Source organism: Triticum aestivum, chromosome 4A (assembly GCF_018294505.1).
Source record: "Triticum aestivum cultivar Chinese Spring chromosome 4A, IWGSC CS RefSeq v2.1, whole genome shotgun sequence".
NCBI classification, from domain to species: Eukaryota; Viridiplantae; Streptophyta; class Magnoliopsida; order Poales; family Poaceae; genus Triticum; species Triticum aestivum.
Genome location: NC_057803.1, coordinates 523,667,087 through 523,674,801, shown reverse-complemented (window position 1 = coordinate 523,674,801; position 7,715 = coordinate 523,667,087).

Here is a 7,715-nt window from a genome sequence, read left to right as displayed (position 1 = left end):
CCTTGCCAGCATATTCCATGTGCTGACCCGTTTTCGGGCTGCAACGTTAATGTTGCAGACTTTTCAAACGATGATTAAGGAGTTTTTAGGTCATGGTTCTATACTCAGTGATGCCGTTGGAGTTGATGGACTCACTTACCTTCCAAGCCTTCCGCTGTTATCGTTATTAGATGGCCTTAAGCCATATTTATTGTAATAAGCTCTCTTTTGAGACACTCGATGTAATAAGTGTGTGATTGCTACTCTGCTATAAATCCTCCGAGTACTGTGTGGTGTCAGCATTACTGATCCAGGGATGACACCGGAGCACAGAGATCAGACTGTTTGAGGTCTGGTCGCTACAAGTTGACATCTTATTTGTGGCAAAGCCACCATTCATAATTCTTTCATATGTGTCACTCTTGATTCATTGCATATCCCAGTACACCACCGGAGGCATTCATATAGAGTCATATTTTGTTCTAAGTATCGAGTTGTAATTGTTGAGTTGTAAGAAAAATAAAAGTGTGATGATCATCATTATTAGAGCATTGTCCCAGTGAGGAAAGGATGATGGAGACTATGATTCCCCCACAAGTCAGCATGAGACTTCAGACAAAAAAAAGGAGAAAAAGAAAGAAAAAAAGAGTCCATAAAAAAAGAAATGGCCCAAATAAAAAAATGAGAGAAAAAGAGAGAAGAGACAATGCTACTATCCTTTTACCACACTTGTGCTTCAAAGTAGCACCATGATCTTCATAATAGAGAGTCTCTCATCTTATGACTTTCATATACTAGTGGGAATTTTCATTATAGAACTTGGCTTGTATATTCCAATGATGGGCTTCCTCAAAATGCCCTAGGTATTCATGAGCAAGAAAGTTGGATGCACACCCACTTAGTTTCTCTTTGAGCTTTCATATACTTATAGCTCTGGTGCATCCGTTGCATGGCAATCCCTATTAACTCACATTGATATCTATTGATGGGCATCTCCATAGCCCATTGATACACCTAGTTGATGTGAGACTATCTTCTCCCTTTTTGTCTTCTCCACAACCACAATTCTATTCCACCTATAGTGCTATATCCATGGCTCACGCTCATGTATTGCGTGAAAATTGAAAAAGTTTTGAGAATGTCAAAAGTATGAAACAATTACTTGGCTTGTCATCGGGGTTGTGCATGATCTAAATATTTTGTGTGGTGAAGATGGAGCATAGCCAGACTATATGATTTTGTAGGGATAACTTTCTTTATCCATGTTATTTTGAGAAGACATAATTGCTTAGTTAGTATGCTTGAAGTGTTATTATTTTTATGTCAATATGAACTTTTGTCTTGAATCTTTTGGATCTGAATATTCATACCACAATTAAGAAGAATTACATTAAAATTATGCCAAGTAGCACTCGACATCAAAAATTATGTTTTTATCATTTACCTAATCGAGGACGAGCAGGAATTAAGCATGGGGATGCTTGATACGTCTCCAACGTATCTATAATTTTTGATTGCTCCATGCTATATTATCTACTGTTTTGGACATTATTGGGCTTTATTATCCACTTTTATATTATTTTTGGGACTAACCTATTAACCGGAGGCCCAGCCCAGAACTGTTGTTTTTCGCCTATTTTAGGGTTTGGAAGAAAAGGAATATCAAACGGAGTCCAAACGGAATGAAACCTTCGGGAACGTGATTTTCTCAACGAACAAGACCCGGGAGACTTGGACCCTACGTCAAGAAAGAAAAGAGGAGGCCACGAGGTAGGGGGCGCGCCAACCCCCCCAAGCGCCCCCTCCACCCTCGTGGGCCCCCTGTTGCTCCACCGACGAACACCTTCCTCCTATATATATATATATCCATGTACCCCCCAAACGATCAGATACGGAGCCAAAACCCTAATTCCACCGGCGTAACTTTTTGTATCCATGAGATCCCATCTTGGGGCCTGTTCCGGAGCTCCGCCGGAGGGGGCATCGATCACGGAGGGCTTCTAAATCATCACCATAGCCCCTCCGATGAAGTGTGAGTAGTTTACTTCAGACCTACAGGTCCATAGTAAGTAGCTAGATGGCTTCTTCTCTCTTTTTGGATCTCAATACAATGTTCTCCCCCTATCTTGTGGAGAACTATTTGATGTAATCTTATTTTTGCGGTGTGTTTGTTGAGACAGATGAATTGTGGGTTTATGATCAAGTCTATCTATGAATAATATTTTAATCTTCTCTGAATTCTTTTTATGTATGATTGGTTATCGTTGCAAGTCTCTTCGAATTATCAGTTTGGTTTGGCCTACTAGATTGATCTTTCTTGCAATGAGAGAAGTGCTTAGCTTTGGGTTCAATCTTGCGGTGTCCTTTCCCAGTGACAGTAGGGGCAGCAAGGCATGTATTGTATTGTTGCCATCGAGGATAACAAGATGGGGTTTTCTTCATATTGCATGAGTCTATCCCTCTACATCATGTCATCTTGCTTAAGGCGTTACTCTGTTTTTAACTTAATACTCTAGATGCATGCTGGATAGCGGTCGATGAGTGGAGTAATAGCAGTAGATGCAGGCAGGAGTCGGTCTACTTGTCTCGGACATGATGCCTACGTACCTGATCATATCTAGATATTCTCATAACTATGCTCAATTCTGTCAATTGCTCCATAGTAATTTGTTCACCCACCGTAGAATACTTATGCTCTCGAGAGAAGCCACTAGTGAAACCTATGGCCCCCGGGTCTATCTTTATCATATTGATCTCCTACTACTTAGTTATTTCCTTTGCTATTTAATTTGATTTTATTTTACTTTGCATCTTCATCATAAAAATACCAAAAATAATATCTTTATCATATCTATCAGATCTCACACTCGTAAGTGGCCTTATAGGGATTGACAACCCCTATTTGCGTTGGTTGCGAGGATTTATTTGTTTTGTGGAAGTACGAGGGACTCGCGCGTAGCCTCCTACTGGATTGATACCTTGGTTCTCAAAAACTGAGGGAAATACTTACGCTACTTTGTTGCATCATCCCTTCCTCTTCGGGGAAAACCAACGCACTTCTCAAGAGGTAGCACACCGACCTCCCTTAAAGTGATTCGCCAGTTCGGCCATATCGTCTGCGCTACTTCGGTCGGCCATAATGCATTTACCATGTTCTTCATAGCTTTTCGAGCTCTCTCATGAACCATAGACAGTTCCTTTAAAAGATTCACGCCATAGGTATTGAACTTGAGGGAGTCCTGGATTAGGGGGTCTCCGGACAGCCGGACTGTATCCTTTGGCCGGACTGTTGGACTATGAAGATACAGGATTGAAGACTTCGTCCCGTGTCCGAATGGAACTCTCCTTGGCGTGGAAGGCAAGCTAGGCAATACGGATATGTAGATCTCCTCCCTTGTAACCGACTCTGTGTAACCCTATCCCCCTCCGGTGTCTATATAAACCCGAGGGTTTAGTCCATAGGACAAGATATAAAATCATACCATAGGCTAGCTTCTAGAGTTTAGCCTCTATGATCTCGTGCTAGATCAACTCTTGTAATACTCATATCATCAAGAACAATCAAGCAGGACGTAAGGTATTACCTCCATCAAGAGGGCCCGAACCTAGGTAAACATCGTGTCCCTGACCTCCTGTTACCATCCGCCTTAGACACACAGTTCGGGACCCCCTACCCGAGATCCACCGGTTTCGACAACGACATTGGTGAATTCATTGAGAGTTCCACTTTGTCGTCACCAAAAGGCTTGATGGCTGTTTCAATCTTTGGTAGCGATGCGGTCCAGGGTGAGGTTTTCCTCCCCGGACAGATCTTTGTATTCGGCTGCTTCGCACTGCAGGCCAATTCGCTTGGCCATCTGGAGCAGATCGAGAGCTACGCCCGTGGCCATCAGGTCAGATTCGGAAACTTAAACTACACTGCCGACATCCGCGGAGACTTGATCTTCGACGGATTCGAGCCTGTGTCAGGTGCGCCGCACAGTCACAACGAGCACGACGTAACTCTGCCATCGGACAGTGTTCGGGAGATCGCATCTGCAACTACTCTGGCCTTCAATCCGGAGCAAATTGCGCCATCCAAGGACGGAGGGATAGACCCCGCCAGGGAGGCCGCACTCTCAGTGGCGATGGAGCCGGATACTGATTTCACCCCCTTCGAGAGCCGTGTCACCGAACCACTGGATTCATCTCCGGCCACGGACTTCGAGCCGCCTGCATCTGTGCCTATCGAATCCGACTGGGCGCTGATCACGGAGTTCACCTCCGTGGATATCTTGCAGCACTCGCCTTTCGGCGATGTGCTAAGTTCATTAAGGTCTCTCTCCTTGTCAGGAGAAACTTGGTCGAACTATGTCCGACAAGAATGGGATGCGGATGACGAAGAAATGTGCTGCCCACCCACCACCCACTTAGTAGCCACTGTCGACGACTTAACCGACATGCTCAACTTCGACTCCGAAGACATCGACGGCAAGGACGAAGATGCAGGAGACGAACAGGAACCAGCACCCACAGGGCGCCGGATAGCCATTTCATCACATGACATATACATGGTGGATACACCCAAAGAAGGCAATGGCGAAGAGACAACAGATGATGGCCCCTCCAAGAAGCAACCCAAGCGCTGACATCAGCGGCGCCGCTCTAAGTCCCGCCATAGCAAAAACAACGATAACAGCGCAAGAGAAAATAACACTCCAGTCTACTCTAGAGGAAACAACGACCACATTGCCCCAGCAGCATAGCACGATGAAGCTGCAAGCAACGAACATAGTACGGATCCGACATCCGAACACGGCGACGCCGAGGATAAACCTCATCAAACCCCCTCTGGGGAGGAAAACAGTCCGGACGAAGATGCACACATCATCCCGGAAATGCACTTGGAGCAAGAGAACCTCCGCAGAAGGCTTATTGCCACAGCGAGGAGTCTGAAGAAGTAGAAGCAAAGGCTTAAGGCCGCACAAAATATGCTCAACAGCAGGTGGAACAAAGTGCTCGACAATGAAGCAAAGTACGGTGGAAGTTACCACACAAAGAGCTATCCAAAGAGCAAGCTATTACCTGAATTCGATGATGAGGCCTTAGAGCCTACACAGCGAAAAAATGAAACGGCCAACCGGCCGGATCCACCACCTTGTGACTGCGATAGAGCGGCTAACAAAGTCGCACATAAGTCAACACACGATCTACGTGAGGACTTGCGCCAAAAGTGTGGTACGACTAGATCCATCTATGGATCTAGGAAGCGCACACCGGCACAAAATCAAAACTAAATACTACAACCATCCGAACGCCAGGGCACATCCCAATACAGGGGTGCTGCACACTCCCTACGTTTCACCGATGAGGTGCTGGACCACGAATTCCTAGAAGGATTCAAACTAGTGAACATAGAGACGTACGACGGGACCACAGACCCTGGGGTCTAGATTGAGGACTTCATCCTCCATATCCATATGGCTCGCGGAGACGATCTCCATGCCATCAAATACTAGCCCCTCAAGCTTAAAGGACCAGCTCGGTGCTGGCTCAAAAGCCTCCCCGAAAACTCAATTGGAAGTTGGGAGGAGCTCGAGGATGCTTTTTTGGCTAATTTTCAAGGGACCTATGTCCGACCTCCGGATGCAGACGATTTAAGCCATATAATTCAACATCCCGAAGAGTCCGCCCGAAAGCTTTGGAACAGGTTTCTCAATAAGAAGAACCAAATCGTCGACTGTCCGGATGCCGAAGCCTTAGCAACTTTCAAAACACAGTGCCTGAGACGAATGGCTTGCCAGACACCTCGGCCAAGAAAAACCAAGAACAATGGCAGCCCTAACAAGCCTCATGACCCGCTTTTGCGCGGGTGAAGATAGCTAGTTAGCCCGCAGTAGCACCAGCGACCCAAGCACATCCGAAGTCAGGGATGGCAATGGAAAACCACGACGCAATAAAAACAAGCGTCGAAATAAAGAAGATAGCCCAGATAATACGGCGGTCAATGCCGGATTCAGGGGCTCTCGACCAAGTCAGCGGAAAAAGCCTTTCAAAGGCAGCAGAGACGTACCGTCTGGCCTAAACAAGATTCTTGACAAACTATGTCAGATTCATGGCACCCCTGATAAACCTGCAAATCACACCCACAGAGAATGTTGGGTCTTCAAGTAGGCCGGGAAACTAACCGCCGAACACAAGGGGGGAGACACCAAGTGAAGACGAGGACGAACCTCGCTAGCAAAGTACTGGAGGACAGAAAAAATTCCCACCAGAGGTCAAAACAATAAACATGATCCATGTGACGAAGAGGTGAAGCAAATATGCACTCCGAGACACACGCGCCATAGAGCTCGTCACCCCTAGGTTCAACCCCTGGTTGGCCTGCCCGATCACTTTTGATCGCGGGGATCATGCGATAATCATTCGGCACGAAGGATTGGCTGCTTTGGTGTTAGACCCAATAATAAACGGATACCATCTCACACGAGTCCTCATGGACGGCGGCAATGGCCTAAATCTGATATATCAGGACACAATCCACAAAACGGGGATAGACCCGACAAAAATCAGCCACAGTAATACTACCTTCAAGGGAGTAATACCAGGCCAAGAGGCCCGCTGTACAGGCTCTCAATTGCTAGAGGTTGTATTCGGTTCTTCCGACAACTTCCGAAGCAAAAAGTTAACTTTCTACATCGCTCCATTCCGAAGTGGCTATCAAGCACTACTCGGAAGAGCGGCTTTCATTCGTTTTAATGCACTACTGCATTATGCTTCTCTCAAGCTTAAGATGCCCGATCCACGTGGCACCATCACCGTTAGTGGAAATATTGAGCGTTCTCTATGCGAGGAAGAATGTGCGGTGGCTTTAACAGCCGAGCACTAGATGGCCTCAGCAACCAGAATAAACGACGAGTCGTCAAGACCACGAACACGGTTAGACGAGTCCGGCGCATCACTACAAATACATGAGATTGGTTTGATGGTTAAACCCTCATAAATGGTACCAGGGGATTCCCGCGTGTAATCAGGGCTAGCTCAGCTCAACCTGACTTATCTTGAATTTTATTAGTTTATTGATAATAACCAATTTTTTGGCACGACAACTTTCACCTAAGTTCTTCTCTTTTACAGATGACAATCGTGCTACACCCGTCCAGGACACGGCACAATGGAGATACAGGCGCAGACGTGCAGCAGGGACCCGCTCAAAGGTTTCTTTTCAGATTAAGACCCTGCGTAAACCTTTTTTACTGTCTCTTGTTGTTCACATCCTCCGGATACTCAATACAACCGAGAAGGCTACTGACGTTCTTGGCATGTGGGCACGTTAGGATATTGCACGTACCTGGACACTCGGGGTTTCATTATTAAGGGCATTGTTCAGCCCGGCATGTGTTATAAAGACCGAATACCTTAGGGAGTGTTCGGCGTCGCAAGTTTGTCCTTATATGCATCAACTCCGAATCATGTCTTTGGTAAAATGTTGGGTTTGCCCGGATCCCATGTTTTGGCACGTTACGTTCTGCTATATCCACTAGTAGAAAACAAGGCTTTGGTCCAGGCCGGGTCAGCCCATTAGTCCCGGTTCAGTCCAGAACCGGGACCAATGTGGGCATTGGTCCCGGTTCATGAGCCCAGGGGGTCGGCCGGGCCATGTGGGCCATTGGTCCCGGTTCATCTGGACCTTTTGGTCCCGGTTGGTGGGATGAACCGGGACCAATGGGCCTCGCTCCTGGCCCACCACCATTGGT